The following is a 19459-nucleotide window of genomic DNA, read 5'->3' as shown; positions in this document are numbered from 1 at the left end:
TGCAAGCCCTCTCCGAAACTGAGAAAATCAACAATTTCAAAGTAGTCGGAAAAATCAAAGTGGTTGATGCAAACTCCCTTAAAATGGTCCCCGATTTTTGTCATCGAACAACTTCGGAAACTAAGGTTAAAAATGATAATTCTGAAATATTTTATTGTGTATCTTGCTCCTTCTAGAAAGTGCCATAGTCAAAGGGCTCATCGGTAGCCTACGCCCCTGTTCCAGATGGAAAATCCAGAATAAATCCCTGCACATAGGTTCTGCGACATGCAGGCTGGGTACAGCTGGCAGCCGACGAGAAGAGCGCTGGCAGAAGAGGTGTGACGTCTGCCAGGCGACTCTACTCTTTCGCGTGGGGGAGGTGCTCTTTCGCCAGAACTCTTCTCGTCAGCTTGACAATGACCCGCCAAGAAGAAAACAAGACTTCCATCTCCCCGACCACCCCCAACCACCCCTAAATTCTGCAAATGAACCTGACCCTCCCTTTACCTCTGTGCCCCGTCTCCCTTCATTCGGCGATCTTCTCGTCGGCTGCCGGCTGTACTATTGTCAGACCGTTGTCCCGCAGTTGTGTCCTTCGAGATGGTGCCTCATGTTGCATCTGGCGTGTTTGACCAGCCAACCATGCGTGGGAAAGCGCCACCGGTCGTGCGACTGGCATAAAGAAAAGAGAAGGTGGCCCGAGCATCTTGCAAGAAAAAGCACTCTTGACATGGCGCAAACAAGCTTCCAGGGCCTTTTATTTTTTCCTCCCCTCCTTCATCTCCAGTCGACCCGGTCCTTTTGTCTGCTCCCACCCCCGACTGATATCTTTTCATTGTGGAAGAACCGGAACCAGGTAACTCCCGGTCGCGTCCTCCGCGCGTCTCCTTCCGCCGAAGAAAAATAGATCCGCAGCCACGCGAACCCCGGTCACGTGACCCGGCTGCGGCACGCGTCTCTGGAGCCGCGCTCCGACGCACCTCAAGAAAAAGCGGGCAGCTCCTGAATGGCTCCGAGCGCCCTCTTTTCGACTACGCTGCTCCATTGCCAACTTACGAACTTTGTCGCTAGATGTAGTGACGTACGCGACTCTAGATAAACACGAAACATGCACACTCCTTGAATTTTCATTGTAGTTAATCTGTGGATTTTTTTGTTTCATAGTTGTCAGTAGTGTAAACTAGAATATGAAAGGTTTTTCAATAAACACGATAACATGAACTTACGTGGACGATCAATTCCTGAAGAATAACAATGTTATATACTTGCATATCCATCAACATAACGTTCATTCTTTGAAAGCATTAATTGAAACCAGTCAATGAACAGAACAGCCGTCTTGTGCAATTCTCTGAGGCATACGTCACATGTAAATTCCAGAAAAAACACGAAAAAGTGTTCGACAGGTTTGTGTTTTAATATTTATGTATATTGGCTGCATTGATGGTATCAATATGCTAAAATATTACTTTAATATATGCATATGTTACTATTCTTATTAAAATTAAACAACTTTTATTCTTTCTGGAATATTGTTAGATTAATCATCAAAAAACTCGACATAAAATAAGCAACTTCTTAAGTTTTTTTTCCCAGCGAAAGTTGTCAATTATCTCTCGATTTGACACACACAGATGTTCTATACTGCTGGACAAAAAAAACCGGACACTTGCATTTTTTGTGATAACGCAATGGGTCGATAAAAGCTCTGGTACAAGGGCTAACTAAATGTTGCAGAAACTGAATTAAGTACGAATGCTTAAACAAAGTCCGAGCCTATGAATGGTGCATATGGTACTACATGATCTGCCGAACATTCTGGAATATACCTGCGAGCTGTTATTGCAATTCAGATGTCAAATATTAAAGTGTCCGGTTTTCATTGTCCAGCAGTATATATAGAAGTTTAGCGAAAAATGCAGGCTCGACCAGGACTGGAACCCGAGTATCTGGCATACCGTCAAAGAAGTAAGTTTCGTTTTAATCTAGTTTTACATATTATCTTTTATCCCAGTTATGATGTAGCTAGTTATAATGCTGATAATGATTTATAAATAATTTAATAACTTTCGCCATTTATCGTTGAACATGTAGCCTAAATTATATAAAATTTAGGATTTGAAATTTGTTTTTTATACGTTCAACAATAGCTATAACTTATCTGCAAAACTCAGACAGCCAACTGAATAAGTTCCATAGAAAATACATCTCGGGAAATCTCGGTCTAGTGTTGATTTTAGAGACGTCTTGTTCCAATCTTGAAGTGCTGTGTGCAAGCACGTAGCCAAAGGGAGGGCTGAAGCCTTTCCACCCCCCCCCCACCGAAATCCTACAAATATCTAATTTAAATAGTGTATACTGGTAATTAATTTTACTTTCCTTATCAGGATAAGGACCTGTGTGTGTGAGGGGGGCGGGGTTGAGAGAGAGAGAGAGCTCATTCTCGTCTCGAATTTTAAAGCGTGGCCTTGATCGTAAACAAATACTGTATTTCATGTGTGAGTGGAAGAATTTCGTATGAACTGATTTATGTTAATATGTGATTGGATCTATAGCTTGGTTGTATATCCGAATGACTGGAATTCGTTTCAACTCTGTCCATCTCTACGTATATGACGGAGTTCACTTCTAGCGCCTTGTTGATATGGGAGTTGAAAACACTGGCTCCTCGGACAGTCTGTCCCAGGACTAGGAACACCCCCTCCTTCCTTGTGCGACGTTGCCACCAACCACATCTCCTCTATTTATCACAACACCCATTAAGGTGGGTAAAAAAGAACTAAATCTCAAAGTCGGAATGAATTAGAGAAGCAGTCAGATCGGGGAGCGGAAGGGGCGAAAAGAAAGAAGAGAAAAAGAGGAGGATCAAGAAAAAAAGATGTAGCAAAACATCCCGCTCGGAATCACCGCGTGGGAATTGGCTTTTGATGGGTTGATAAAGAGAATCCTGTGACGCTTATCGAAAACGTGAACTAAATTTCTAATGCGAGTTTGGTAAAGCTTCTGTTAAAAGTGTTATTTATACTTGACGTCGTTGTTTTGTACTGGCAGGTTTACTGCGATGGGGTGTAAATGAGAGTTCGAAGGCGATTTCTAAAGTTGCGTTACTATGAGAGGCAGTGGTGTGCTCAGGATTTTTGAAGAGGGTTGATGTATACTCTTTTAGTACGTAGCCTTCATTTTGCCATCTTTTCCTGATTTGACGTTCTTTTTCAGAAATAATTGCCCAGAGGGGGAAGGGACCCCCACCAACAACCCCCTTGGGCACGCCTCTGATGGGTAGCCGGACAATTGCGATGGCGGACAATTGCGATGAACACAGAAGTGAGGGCGGGTGGACAATTGCGATGGCATTTTAGATCTTCTATCAAATTGAAGGGTGACTTAACACCACGTACAATACCTCTTACAATAGAATTATGTGAAATATTGATATTTTCGGTTGGGAATTTGGTTCAATCAAGTTTTTGAACATGGGCTAGAGCCAACAGACACCTTTTGAAGTCACCCGTCCGTTTCCTCATATGTGCGAATACACTTCCCAACTCTCTCGTCGATTTTAATGTCACGTTTCTTCCTTTTCTGACCTTCTAGATTAAGTTCCATCCGCATATACTTGATGTTGGTGTCTTCTGCTTGGCTCTTGAGGCAGGACAGAACATCATGCATTTTTGGATGCGGTCTTCCAAGACACCTGTTTATTTTGTTGTTCCAACCTTCTACAGCATTATTAGTTCTGTGCCGCCTTTGGTTAGGTTAGGTCCTGATTGTCCTACCATTAATTTGTAAAATGACCTTCACCGTCAAAATCATCGCAGTTGTCCGTGATTTTGGCTTCATCGCAATTGTCCGCCATAGCAATTTTCCTAGATTCCCTCTGATGGCAGGTAAAAAGAAAAAGGGTGGTGGTGCTAAAAGACAGGGATGAGCAAAGGGGTGCAAAAGTTTGAACATGACACTTCCTCTTGGCTATTGTTCAAAATTAGTTGCTCACCTCCGTGGCGCAGTGGTTAGGACAGCACACTATGACTCCAGAGGTCCGGGGTTCGAATCCTGGTCTGAACATGGATGTTCTTTGTGAGTGTCCCTTCATCAATTTCATCATGTCATCACTCGTCCTAATCTTCGCGATTAGCCAAAAGTGGCAGAAAAGCGAACTAAAATGAACAAAATCAATCAATCAAAAGTAGTTAAATCTGACGTACATAAAATTGTATAAAACTTCGAACTTTATTCTTAATTTTCTTTCTCACCGACTCCGTGTCCGATTTCGGGTCTCTCCACCGAAGTTTCCAGGTTCCAGTCCTGGTCCGGGCATGTGTTTCTTCATCAAATCACCATTCATCCTCATCGTTGCAATTATACAATATCGGCATAAAGGCAGTATAAAATTACAAAAATAGTTTAGCAATTAACATATTTAGTGTTCAAAAGTAGTGAGATTGCACCACTTAAAGGTAATTGTTCATCTATGAAGTTGTTTAAAATTAGTAAAGTTTTGAACGTAATTCTTCAACTTCCTTATTGCTCAAAAATTGTAAGATCAACACGTGTAAAAATTTGAATGCAATTCGTCTTCGTTATTGTTCGAAATGTACTGATATTTCATATATTAAAAGGACTAGAATTCCTCAGCTATTCTGTATTATGTAATCAGAGAGTTATGTATCAATTATATATTGGTGTCAATTATCATTATATGCACAACACTATAAATGGGCATTTGCCTGTAGTGTGAAGTTTTTTTAATAAATAGGCTACAGCCGGATTGCGCACACTTTTTCGGTTTTATCTGTGGTATCTGATAAGCCGTTGACAAGCTGTCACAATGTACAGGATTGCGCACAAGAAAATGAGGGGATGTTGTCAGAATAAAATGTTCTCAAGCCGTTCTCACTTCTGTTGTGTTTGTTTGTGTGTGTGGACTTACACGTGTTTTTGCTGGAAGGATAGCATTAGATAGGCATAGAGGATGCATCTGATTGGTGGACTAGAATGTAATGGTCGGTATATCTCCGTATTTATACCGAAGGTCACGAGCTTCGATTGACAGAAGTGTTTGTTGTGCAGTCATTACCCTAACCTAACCTAACTTAACTTATGAGTAATTGGTATGAAAATTGTATCTTCAAAACATCAATAGTGACTTACTGTATTATGTAAATTGGTATGAAAATTGTATCTTGACTTGCCACATTTACTGGTCAAATTATATTTTTCATTTAATCCGTAAGAGATTTATTATTTGTTTTCTAATTTCTCTCTCTCTTCTTGTCTAAAGAGAAAAACAGTTTTACGCACATACTTTAAAGCAATCAAAGTGGCAACGTTCGATCAAAATCTGTGCGCAAAACAGGTCAGTGAGATTTGTGCGCAATTCTGGATCTAAAATGTGCGCAATTCGGTTGCGGCGAATAAATAAGCTGTGAGAGCCAGTACACGATAAGCTTAACAATTTTGTTTTACATTTATTTTGCAGGATAAGACAAGGGCGGTAATGATTATCAAGTAGATGAATTACAATTTGGAAGCAAGGGTCGATGGCCATACTGTGAAGAAATAAACCAACGAATAAAAGAAACGGTAAAGTAATTATCAAACTTTATTTAATATTATCATCATCAATAGGTAATGTCTTGCTCTTCAGCTGACTGACGGCAACCCTTCCGAGACAATAACTATCTATCACAGAGCGTTGGCTACTAGAATGAATCGATAGAATGGAATTCGTTTCAAAAGTTCATGTCTTTTCCAAGTTTTTTACTGTTTTCTGGATGCGTTAGATTAGAATTTAAAGAGAAATAAAAAAGCTATAATATTGCAGAATAAAGATTTAACACTCTCACACAGTACACGTACTTTTAACAATGGAATTATCGCTTCGTTATAGCGCAGACTATGCACATTGTTCATTGAACACAAAATTTATGATCTTGGTTTCACGTAACCCCATCTGGTGAGAGCGCAATTCATTTGTTCGCATCGTTGCAACAAGGTGATGCGTTTTTGTTCCACCAAACCTAGCTAATGCATCTCTCTGCGCCCACTACTGAGCAGAACCAGCTCGGAAGCACCTTTTTTTCTTTCTTCCTCTTTTTACTTTCTCTCAACTTTTAAAACAATTCTCACGGTTCGAGAAAATCCCTACCACGACCACCGTCACAAAAGGTGCAGGCGCCTTGAAGCCCATTGGTGATGGGAAAGAGAGGATATAAGACCCCCATGCATCTTCAAGGCCATCGGTCATTTCCTCGGAGACCAACAGATGGCAGCAACGTGCTCTTCTACAGATGTAGCTCGGTTACTCAGCTTAGCCGCTGGCTAAGGCATTAGTAAGGGTATCTGAAATTGGGGAAAAATAAGTAAACGAAAAAAGGCATAAATTATCTCTTCTTATTTCCCTTTTCACAGTTTCCCGTTTCCATATTGTTGCTAAAGGAAGACAAATTTTGGGAACAATGTAGAGTTCATTTGCAACCATGGTGTTTATGTGGTTTTTGATTATCGGTAATTTTTCAATTTCATTATTTTCTTTTGTACGTACATTTAATTGCACGAGTACATGTTTTTTTTTCTCAACTGTCTCAAAATTCAAGTCCCATCTTTTACTTTGTTTCAAGTGCTGAGAGAAAGCAGGTATTAGAAGGTGGGTAAATACGTATTACACAAAGCCTTGTGGTAACATTCAAAGTAAGAAGTACATTAGTTTTCATTTGTTTTCTTTTCTTAATTTTCAGTAGTTTAAAACCACCTAACACTTTCGAAAACTTTCACAAATACCGCGATTAATAAAAATTCAAGCATACATTTTAATTTCTAAAGTAAGTTGTAATTTTTTATTACAATATTAGGTCATTTGTTTTGTTAAATCATTTTAGGTATTTTTAAAAAAATAATATTTACGTCAACGTATACCGAGTCCTGTCAATAACGCTGAGCATAATCATATTCCAGCATTATATAAATTTCAGGATATATGCATTTGAAACTGAAATATCTCCACATCAAAAAATTACTTTTTTCTTCCTTTATATACAGTGCGTTCAATTTAAAATTGTACCGCACTCCGCACGTTGACGAATACCAAACGGAATGCATTTGTTTTGTTTGTAACGGTAACCCATTATTATTACATCATTTCCAACACTTTTTGTAGCCAAGGTATGTATTTTCCTACATATATGCACATTAATACTTACTCTCATGATGCTTTTCCGGTCGGTACAATTTTAAATTGAACGCGCTGCATAACTATCAGAGCATTTTAAAAATAATTTTAAGTCGTCTTTAAATTTGTGCAAATCCAATATTTTTTTCTGGGGGAAGGGGAGTCTAAAGTTATGACGTTGAGTAAAGCTTATTACGTCACCGCAACTCGTTCAATCTTCTCAGGCGGTAGGTACATTTATAAGGCTGCACCGAGCCTTCTCAGGAAGTGATGTAAAATAAACATTACAACCTAAGTAAAGTGTCCTTTACCCAAGATTGACTGAAACCTTACAGCTTAACACTAAAGTCTCGGTACAACAAATTTTACAATTGGAGTAATCTAAATCACTCCGTCTCTGCGCGTATTTTCTTCCATAATCGCCACCTGGTGCTCTTGTATCCCGCGACGACAATGGATTTGTTGGTAGAATCCATCGAAAAAGCTCCATTCTTCGAAGCTTTCAGAATCAGGAAATGTGCTTGATTTCCGGTGAAGACACGCCGAAGTATCTTTGCCAACCTATAGTCAGACTCACAAAGGCCTTCCTTGGTTCCATTCGGATTATTGTTCGAACAGCCAGTTATTTTATCTGTTTTTTGTGAAATGCAAAAGCTTTGCTACTACTCTAGGCCCAAATTAACTGAAGCCTTATAAAATTTGCGAACTATACAGGCTTCATCCCTCACCTTTCTCTCATACCAACTATCTGCCTCGACACTAGCGCCACTGATACAGGCTAGAACTTTGAATAAGATTGCGGTTAACGGTTAATAAAGGATAAAAAATGTCTACATTGAAAATAATTTGAAAACTGTATTTCATGGACCAAAAGTCCGATTTGGATAAAACTGGAGCACTTTAAAGATAAAAGTTTCTTTTTTCCACTCTACATAACAAGTACTTGAATATAACTCCAATAACAATGAACTCAGTGCAGTGGCGTGCCCATAATTTTCGAAAGGGAGGGGTTACGTACACTTTTCTGGTAGTCAGCTCTGATTTTGATATCTTTTCCTACCTTTGACATTCTTTTTTTAGGAATACTGGGCCAAGGGGGCGGGGGTTATAACCCTTACCAACCCCCCTTGGGCACGCCACTGACTCAATGATTTAACAGTGCAAATAAATAAAACGTAACAGCCCGAAAATAAGGAAGACGCAAGTCTGATAGACTTTTAAATGCACATAAAATGAAAGTTATCCGTCAATATACACCCTATATATGAAATATTTTGGCAGGCACAGTAAGCTCAAAAGAACAGAAACACAACACTCGGAATGAAAACCTAATAAAATCCTACTTCTAGTCCACCAAGAACCAGAAAGCAAAGCAATTCAAATATTCTCTATTTATTTATACTGATTCTAGTTCGATTTCTGCCATTTCTGTCTAATCGCGACGATGAGGATGATTGGTGATAGCGGGTCACAATCACAAAATATAGAGACGACACAACACGTGCCCCACAGAAGATTATACTGGCTGTGAGTCCAGACGCCAAAGCCTCGCTTGTCTGCAAAATGTAGTGCATGTTTTCCCAATGTAACTTTATATGTACACGTTTAAATTAACTAACACCCAACAAAGCATGATTCCTGCTGGCAAAGAACTCCTCCAGTTCTGAATGTATCAGAGGTAACGCAGAGTAACGACTCGTTATATCGTTACCACCGAGGTGCAGTTACGCTCTTTCTAATTTCGGTAACGCGTTACGTTACGCCGAAACTCTGACCTTCCTCAAATGAAAAGTCATAGAAATCCTTCACTGGGAAATTTTCAGATGACTCTCCGTGTGTAATCAAATACAAAGTGGCTAAGAACGCGAATTTCACACATAATTATTTATATCATGTGGGGCCAGTGCTGCCACATGAAGGGAAATTCCCCTTTATGAAGGAAAATTCGAACGAAATTTCAAGCGAAATGGAATGAGAAACACCAAAATTCCATGGAAATTTTAATACATCAAACTCAATATTAGTACAGATTATGTACTATTTATTATTACTATTATTATTATTATTATGCGAATTTTAGTTATGGGGAAAACTGAGTGCCAAACGGGATTTTTTTCCCTTTGGAAAGGGAAATTGTGCACTCAGACTGTGGCAACACTGTGTTAGGCCTGTACGGTAGTGGCTAACACTGTCGCCATGTTTCATAGAAGGCTGAGGTTCGATTTCCGGTGGAAGCACATTGCACGGTGGGTGGGGTCTCACTTTAAACTGTATAGTTACAGACCCAATTAGCATATCTGAGCACAAAGTGCGCTTATTACAGACTTGGCCAACGTTTTTGAATGTCTTGCTTTCTCAGTTCGCAAAACCGTCCCTCTCTAGCCACTGTGGTTCTTGAGTTGCTTTCGGGCGGGCTGCAGAAGTAGAAGTTACCGATTGTTGCAAGTAACCATCCCTTGAAAGACCTGGAATAAAAGCACCTGTAAGGTCCAAAACGCATGCTATTACAGGCAATTGATCCGGTAAAGTTTAAGACCAGCACAGAAAGAGAACGATGCTGAGATACCTCGCTCCTTCCCCTCCCCCTGCCATTTTTATGAGTTCGTCAGGAACCCGAAATTAACCGCTGCCTTTCTGAAGGGAAGCCGGGAACGTGTAATTTTGGAACTGGGCGCAGAGAATTTAAGAAAAATCCCACGGGCAGAAGGAAAATTAATTTCGGTCTGCGATTCGCGGTGGGTTCGGCCCCTCGAGGCAACATCTAATTGAGAAATAAGGCAGAAGCGAGGTCAGGATAGAAAAAAAAGGAAGAGAAGAGATTTCAAAAAGTTGAGCAGAAGCTTTCCTCTTTTCTGTTGTTTTTTTCGGATTGATGGAATAACTGCGAAATGGGATAATCGAAAAAAAGGAATGTGTGAAAAGAACAACAGAACGGTGTTAGTGCGAAGAGAACAACGGATTAAGTGCGAAAGGAAAAAGCTCGAAACGGATTAAGTGCGAAAGGAAAAAGCTCGAAACGGCTTAAGTGCTAAAGAAAAAAGCTCGAAACGGATTAACTGCTAAAGGAAAAAGATCGAAACGGATTAAGTGCTAAAGGAAAAAGCTCGAAACGGATTAAGTGCGAAAGGAAAACGCTCGATTAAGTGCTAAATGAAAAAGCTCGATACGGATTGAGTGCGAAAGGAAAAAAGCTCGAAACGGATTTTAAGTGCGAAAGGAAAAGAGCTTGAAACTGATTAAGCGCAGAGGAAAAAAGCTCGAAACGGATTAATTGTGAAATGAAAAAACTCAAACGGATTAAGAGCGAAAGGTGAAGCCTCGAAAAGATTAAGTGCGAAAGGAGAAAAGTTCGAAACGGACGAAGTGCGAAAGGAAAAAGCTCAAAGTGGAATAAATTCATAAGGAAAAAGCTCGAAATGGATTAAGTGTGAAAGGAAAAAGTTCGGAAAGGATTAAGTGCTAAAGGAAAAGCTCGAAACGGATAATGTGCGAAAAGAAAACCGCAGAAGGAAGTAAGTGCGAATGGAATAAGGAAAAATTATAAGCTCCAAATATCAACAATGGTGTAATATTTTAAATTTCCTTATAAGAGTTATAATACAATGTCAATTTAAAGAAAAATCTAGTAGTTATGGTTCTAGGGATACTCTTACCACTGACAAGGGTATATATCCTTGTCTGTGGTCTTACTTTTCAAGAAGCCGAGTTTTGAATGAAGATAATGGACGTAAATTCGAAATATCCTTTGTATTACGCGTGTTCCCAGGATATTTTACTTTTCCTGTGACGAAATACGGTACAATAATTCTTTTTAGGGCAAAATATCAGAAAACTTCCAAATATTTTCCATAAAATTATATTTCATATATCAGAATATTATTTCCCTCATAGATGTCAGTAGAGTAGTACACTAATTCCAATGTAAGAAATAGCACGGAAATTTACAGGGTTCAGTTTTCAATGTGGCATGAAGTAATACGCACTTATAGAGTTCTGAAAGAAATTAGAGAAACTATAATGTAATATTAATATTTTAATAATATTTCGGAGCGAGAATTCAAAATTAGCCGAGTAAGCTAATTATATAGTACATATATGTATCCATATATCAGCTATCGAACTCCTGAAACATAGACTCGTTGTTTCTGGTTCTGCAGGAAGTATGTAACAAGTATGGTTATTCTTTTCCACGCACATAAAACTGGTTTAGTTTGTTTCCAGATATCTAGTATACCGAAAATAGTTTGATTAAAATATATGAGAATCCTGACTAGTATCAACTAGAAGATATATCGCCCCGTCACGATATTTGAGGACTAAAAGTGGTAAACGTTGTAAGTGCCAAAAGCGAAGTGTTGTAAAATCGCATCGTTCAGCACATCAGCCCGTAAGAACGTTCACATTAGAGTTGACGAGCTGTATCTTTGCGGGTAAGCCCTGCCCAAGACCGGCTGCGCAGTAGCATGGGGGAGGAGCTACCGGCTACCGGCTACCATCCAAAGGGCGAGTATACGACGCACGGTTTTAGAAGCGAAATCGGGCGGAGTTACGGAGAGCGTGTCCTTGGCGACCAGCGAATAGCAGGAGTGCAACGTTGTACAGTTAGGAAACTGCGGCGATCAAGTTAAGCGCAGTGTTCTGTAATTTTTTTGCGCGCAAGAAGTTCTTTATAAAACTCGCCACTTTAAGGTTCATCATTGCATGGGACACGACATTATGAACCTGACTGTCCAAGTCCCATGCATTTCCGTCGCCTACAGCCGGAGATATGGTTTCTCGAAGAAACAAGGGAAACAGCGCGTCTCTACACACTCACAATGACCCTTCGTTTTCATTCAGTGTTCAGTCTGTTTTTTTTTTTTATTTGCCACCTTGTTAACCCCTCTGAGTTGTGTCTTGGTAAAGCTATGGGTGTCAAATTCGGCAGAATATGAACAATGGCCCTTCATTGTCGTTGGTGTTTACGAACATTGCGAGTCTGAGTCACTTTCAGTTCAGCGTTTTCGTAACAAGGGCGGTGTAAGATAATTGTACTCGTACGCCACGAAGAACAGTTGTGAGACGATTCAATATGGCCCTTATTGATTGAATAAATGTTGGTTTATTTTACTTCGCTTTTCTGCTATCTTTGGCTAATCGCAAAGATGAGGATGGATGATGATATGATGAAATTGATGAAGGGACACTTACAAACACCTATGCCCGGGCAGGAATTCGAACCCGGGACCCCTGGCGTCGTAGCGTGCTGTGAAGTCCAGCCCTTATGTTCGATAGTTATGCAATAGTGTGTGTTCCGCGAGTGTTACTTAATAATTTCGCGCCGGCCCCCATGGTGGAGTGGTTAGCATATCGCGCTACGACGCCATGGATCCCGGGTTCAAATCCCGGCCTGAACATGGATTTTGTGAATGTCCATCCATCAATTTCATCATATCATCGCTCATTCCCATCTTCACAATTAGCCAAAAGTGACAGAAAAGTTAAATATAGTAAAGCAAATCAAATCAAATTAATAATGTCGCTCTCGAAACCTATTACAAGTAGTACAGGCGCCAAGGGTAAAATATTACGTTCACAAGACAGAAATCTTAGTTTTAAAGTGTATTCTTCCTTCAAGGGCCTCCCCGATGGCGCAGTGGTAGCGTCGTCGCCTTGTAATCAAGGGGTCCCGGGTTCGATACCTGGTGGAGGCACAAGTGGTTCGGATCCCACTTTAAACTGTAGGTCCAGTCCCAATTAGCCTTACTGTGCATAAAGTGGACTTAAAACAACAAATCAATCAACCAACCAACCAATCTTCCTTCAAGGAATTGGCGTCGGAAGAAGTGGGTGCTGAAACAGTGTTTTCTCCGAGTGGAGAACTTACGGCTAAAGCGTGTGGTGTCTGTGTGCATACTGTGTTGCGTATTATAAAACAGGGTAACGTATCTACCACAGAAATCGGTGAACCCCTATTCAAGTCTTCTTGGAAACATGCCAGAAAACAGAAACGAGAGTGATGATGGTCTTGCAGTTTCTCTATAATAAATACCTTCAAACTTCTTTCAGGTACGAGTTTCCCTCGTATGCTGCAGTGATATGATATAATCCTGTGTAGAATTCTTTACTATATACTTCATTGAACTCAAATATCACGTGCATGCATTATATATAAAAAGCTGAATATTGGACACGGCGAAATCTCTGAGTTTCCTTTCCGCTAGTAGTTGGTTTGGCAGCAGCGCGACAGCACTCGCTGCGTATTGGCTGAACTCATGTTCCTTCTAAAAGCGTACGTCGTATAGGTGGCAACTACATAAACATCTCTCTCTCACACTCTGCGCGGAGTAGCCAAGGCCACCCGCAAAGATTCAGCTCGTCAACTATAGTGACCTCTTTACACGCCCTTTGAACTCCTTAGCAATCGTCTTCATATAGCAATATATATCGTGTTGGCGATATATCGTTTTGATATTTTGGCGATATATATCGTGGCGATGATATATCGCCGATATCACGATACGAAAAATATCGTATCGTCTGTGTCGATGCTTTCTTGACGATATATCGCGATATAAAATTTCCGATCGAAATCTTGACCTAAAGAAATACTTCCTTGAATGTTTCAGAGCAACAGGCTTGGTGTTCATCAAATTGATTCAAACGAACAAATTAATACACAGATATCTATTTTAGTAGGCTTGGAAAGTAGCATTATTTAAGTTTTGAACACCGTATGTATTACCATCAATGAACTAAGAATAAATATTTCCTTCCTTGTATTAAGCAAATTTGTGTATCACTGGTGACAAAAATATTGCATCGATGTGCTCGATTGTAACAATGTAAAACTTTTCAAAAGTTGATTTTCTTATTATATAAATAAATATAGTTGAGGGGCACGCCGCCCTTACATAATTAGATGGATCCCTGAGTCAGGGCGACGAAAAATCTACAAGTAATACGCAAAGAAACAATGGGTCAGTGACAAAAGACGGTTTCACGACCTTGAGCATGGAAGAGGGACTTTGAAGGGTCCAAAATCACAGCTTTCAACTTTCCCCTCCGGTATCTGATTACTGTTATTAAGACGAATCGGAACCTTATGACACGATCCTATTCATTTGTTCTTATCTGGCGGTGTCGGGGAGGGGGGTGGGGAGGGACGATTATGCGAAGATTTCTCGAACACGTGCGGGTTGCATGGTGGCTTGGATTTCCTAGCTTGTATAAACATACAGAAACGCCGGTTAAGATTTTTATAGTCCGTGTATGAACCGTGACGATGAATTATGAACTAGATGATGGGACAAACACACGATTACAGAAGATGCAAACTAACAGGGGCTTATCCAGAAAGTTTTCGCATCCGGAAGGTGTAACTGAACCTAATGTATCAAACCTAGAAGACAATCTAAGTCGCCTAAAATATACCTCAAGCAATAAAGACCAAATACCGATAGTTTTCACGAAGAACATAAAACATAATTTTTTCTAACTTCTTATTTGCAGTTACCAATAAATTACACAGTTTCCTGGTTTCCTATTACCGTCATTCTTGAATGGTGTGTCACACAATGGATTTCATTCGTAAACCAAGTCAATAAACTTTTTATTGTCCTCCCCAAACAATGCAAGAAGTCAAGTATGAAGAACGTTCGGCACTCTATTCTTGGCGAATTCGATGGCAAAAACAAAATGATTTTGTTCCATTCGGTGCTTGGTGAAACAGCATACTGCATGCCACAATAGCTCGGTTCCAGTGTGACCGTTCGCACTTATTTACATGGATTTGTTTGTTCTACCGTGTCTGCCAGTATAGAAGTTCGGCCAAAACCGGATTCAGTGGGAGTGGGACCATACCAAGGGTGGATGAAAATATTTTTTTAATGTTTTTTTAAAATTTAAATCGGATTTTTTTTTTATTTTTAAACAAAAACACACTTAGAATTGCTTACGTCGTTCTTGGCACCATTATGTTTTTTTTACAGAAAGACTATTACTCGTAACTAGCTCTGTAAAATATTTCAACAGTTTCATTAAAGCAAATAAAAAATATATATAAATTTATCTGTTTTTGATACTATGAACCTACTATGGGAATGTTTGTTGGGTGTATTAATGCAAATATAATAATTTCAGTAGTCGAATTTTTCTCCCAGTGTTAAAGCATTCTGGATGCACTATGTAATCGTAACTAAAAATATTTTTTAAAGTCTTTGTAGCTGAATTTTACCAATTTTTTTGCAAAATGCCAGCCGTCATGTTTATTTACAGTTTAATTATAACGAAACTTTTTATTGTTTAACATTATTACTATCTTGTATATTATTCTACACAAAATGTTGACTATTTTTTCCTATATAAAATATTGAATTTTAAGTCAAGAGAAATATAAATGTGTTTATAGTTTACATATTACAATTCCTAAAGTACGAACTTATTCAATTACTACATATATTTCCTTTTCTTGAAACTGGTTAGGACACTGTCTAAGAAGGAACTGCCTGCTAATGGATGCCTTGGAGGGATTGGTTGAAGGAGAAAAAGTCCGTGGAAGAAAGATATATCAGTTTATGGATGATATTAAATTAACTGGGTCGTATGCTATTACGAAGCGTAAGACAGAGAATAGGGAAAGCTGGAGATTGCAGTGAAAAACCTGCCAATTAGGCAGAAAACAATGAATGAATGAACAACCTAATAAATACCATTAAATGATTACGAGATTAATGTACTTTTACCAAAAGTTATTCTGATATGTACAAAGCCCTCGTGTACATTATGCTATAAATTATTTCTTGAAAGTGATTTAAAGCAGTGATTTGTTTTTAAAAACTCTGAAATCAACCTGATTAAAATCAATGCAGCTTAGCGAGGTGGCTGGCTCTAGTGAATAATATGCACCGATTGAATGTATTAGATAGGGAATTCGAGTTCCTTGTTTGTTTTTGCTACAACCAGAGTCGCCTAATGAGTAATCTTCTGGCAAACCCTATAGCCCTTATAAGGACCTTTGCATTGTAGATTTAAAGGTCTTACATAGATTTAGGGACAAGGGCATAAGGCGCAAGTAGCCTCCCACTTGCGGAATTAACCGATGTACTAACGAGATTGCAATTAGACCTAGCGCCGAGTGAAAAATTGGTTTCGCAAGATACAAAGGGGGGGGGGGGGGGCATTTCCACCAATTTGCTGACCACCACGGAAGGACCTTTTGACATCCAGGTACTAATTTAGCAGGGCGCCCATTAAGGACAGCCCTTAGGTGCGGTACTTTCCACCCCGTCCGCATTCCAGGGCCGTTCCCCCTCCCTCAAGAGCGATATTGCAAATTCCAAGGTAGTTTTATTTCATCTTGAGGTAGTGTTGCCATCTCTGATGACATGATTTTAACTTTGGTACTTAAAATTTATCCCTCTTTGAATTTTCGCTTCTAATTGCCATGTGTGACTTTTCTAGTGTTCTTCGTTAAACGCCGAACGTCTTGCAAAGGGTTTACATTTACACTCGGCTACCGAATTGTGAGTTCTCACTTTATGTGCCATGTTCATATTGTTATATTATGGGGCCACATGTTCAATCCCCCCCGAGTTCTTCCGTAGTTTCCTCCAGTCACTCTCGGGTAATGCTGGGATGGAACATACAGCGAAGGTCACGTGATGAGACAAATTACCAACATCAATTAACCAAACAATCAGCCAACGTTCGGCTTCCCCAGCCCAATCGCGACGTTCACTTTGAACAGTGGAGAAAATAGCCTTGATAAGGATTCGAACTTAAAGCCTTTGGGTTCCTAGCAGGTTCCAATAATCGCACGTGCTTTTGAAAATGTTATAATCCGATCGATAATAAAAATTATGGCGGCCATCACAATCATAACTTATTTCAATTTAATTGAAACCTGACTATTAGGTCCAAGGTTCCTGGAAGACATTTCATTGGTTCGGCTCCACTTTAAACTATAATTCCAGTCCTTGTGCGTTGCGAAATTTTTTTGTAGGCGGCCAGGCCGTTGATATAACTAAAATAGTATAATAATAATAATAATTATTATTATTAGTTAGAACAATAATTATTACAAACTAAAAACTAAACCCACTTTATTCCAAATTTACTATTGTATAATTTTTATTATACTCTTCGATTCCCTCCAGATGGGTGATTATCCAAGAAAACTGTTTTCTTTATTTTTTCAAACACTACACGTATACAGTTAATATGCAGAGGTACATAATTACTCTATTTTGTTATTGACTTTTACATACCTTGTTCAATAAAAATCTTCGAACTTCATGGAATATTTTAATTATAAAGTTTACGTTCTATGGCTTCGCAAATAAAAATATAGTCTTTCTGAATATATTAATAACTCCTGGAACCGTCCTATGGATTGAGTTGAGTTGTATTGTTTGATTTAAGTTCACATGCACATATAGGGGCATTCCAGCGTTACGTGTGTGACATTTTAGACACAAAATATGTCGTTCTAGACATGAGATTGCATTAAAATATTCATAATGAACTGATTTCATAGAATTATGAAGTACTTTGTGGTGTCTGCTAACAATTTTTTTAAAAAAACTTGAGTATGATGGCATAGGCTGAATACATGAAAAGCATTAACAAAAGTGCGATTACGTGTGTGACGCTCTAAAAATGTAGCAAATTTTGACTTCATTTGTCTGTGAAACACATACGTGTTAGTAACTTTTATTGGTGAATTATATGCGTTCACAAACATCCAAACCTTACTGCAATTAAAAACAATAATAATTTTCCATGTTAATTCATTTTGACATTTACATGGAGTAGGATCACTATTCGTGGAATGCCCCATAGGCTAATTGGGACTGGACCTACAGTTTAAAGTTGGATCCGAATCACTATATGGACCTCCACCGATATGGATTAAGTAAGATTTTTTTGCAACGCCTCAAGCTGATCTGCATTTACAGCTTGGAAGTAGGCCATTCATTTTGTACTCATAATTTAACTCAAACGTATCTACCGCCGGGAATCGAACCTGGTAGCCTTTGATTACATGTCGAGTACCAGTAATCACTGTTAGTGCAGTCAAATTAGGCACACTTTATGCCGGTCTACCTAAACACTCAAAAAATGAAACGAAACTGGCTGGAATAGGTATCATTACGTGTGTTGCATGTGTCATGAAAAGGTCCTAAGAATCCTGTTGGGGTTTCGAAGAAATGACGTCAGCAGTATGGCCGCCGTCAGAATTTGTAATGGAATCTTTATACACGTAACTATAAATTATCATAGAAGAGAGACAGGACCTTTGTTTTTGCATCAAATTCAAAGGAATTAATTGGAAAATTTATAGAATTTGACTTGACTACACCCATAACTAGGAGATCCTAATTTTATTTGTAACGTGGAAATTAACAGCAAACCTAGTGGTGTATTTGTGGTCCACTTATTTTCTTTGCATATATATTTGGCGTAAACCCACGATTGTTTCAACTATACCCCAGGATTATGATAATGTATGGGTAATAATTTTTGAGTAAATAAGTGACAATGACTTATATTGCAATTTTTCCTTTTCCCGTTTGGAGGAAAATTTTTTGCCTGAATTTTCCTCTATCGAGGTCATTCTATCTTGGTATGGCAACACTGACTCTCCCGTCATAACTGTGCACCAATGAGGTGGGCGTGGACATTAACGATAACTGCAGAATGCCGGGAGAGGTAAAAGAAAGGGTCCGTTAGTTAATTCTCAGGAGAGGTCCACAATATATACACCGCGTTTGTCCACGTCGCGGAACGTAAAATTTACAGCCCTCTTTCATTAATATTCAGTCTCTTGACATGGCGACGCATGTGGTCGCCGCGAAATGTTTCAAAAAGTTTTCCGTGACCCGGGGACGGCTCCTTTTGACTCGTACCCGCCGGGCACGCGGGAGGTCCGGGCAGACGCTAATGGTCCCCAATTGCCTCCGTTGTGTCCGCCTTTACTTCCTGCTTAGTTTCGAAACAGGGTCCCAGTGGCTATCATTACAGCCGTCATTTCTCTATATTGATTTGTTGCACCCACTTTGACAGTCGCAAGGCAGTCGACACGTCTCAACTTGAAAAGTGAGACATTCCAGGTGAAACGAGTTGTTGCTGCGTTTAGGGCACGGTCTGCGAATTATCTATCCGCCTACGTTAATCACGACGATGAGGATGAATGGTGAAGAAGATGATGTAACACGGACAAGGCCTTGGTCGTGTTTCCAACCTGGAAATTCTCAGTTTTCATCGACAGAGCATTTCGAGGGTAAAATTTTCAGGTGAGCTCTGGTTCTTTTTTTGGTCACGGATGTT

At 39.4% G+C, this 19459-nt stretch overlaps 1 protein-coding gene across 1 annotated transcript in view; it reads left to right on the top strand.

Annotated features, from left to right (window-relative positions):
* The window catches only part of LOC145988360 (uncharacterized), a 320576-nt gene that overhangs the window by 89760 nt on the left and 211357 nt on the right, over positions 1-19459 (top strand). Inside the window, exon 2 of the mRNA XM_083123235.1 lies at positions 5462-5570. The gene's annotated coding sequence lies outside the window, so the exon portion shown is untranslated. The remainder of the gene's footprint in view (positions 1-5461; positions 5571-19459) is intronic.

This window comes from Lepisma saccharinum, chromosome 5 (assembly GCF_977018435.1).
Source record: "Lepisma saccharinum chromosome 5, izLepSacc3.1, whole genome shotgun sequence".
Taxonomy (NCBI): domain Eukaryota; kingdom Metazoa; phylum Arthropoda; class Insecta; order Zygentoma; family Lepismatidae; genus Lepisma; species Lepisma saccharinum.
Note: the sequence above shows the minus strand (reverse complement) of the source record. Positions and strands in the feature narration are given on the sequence as shown.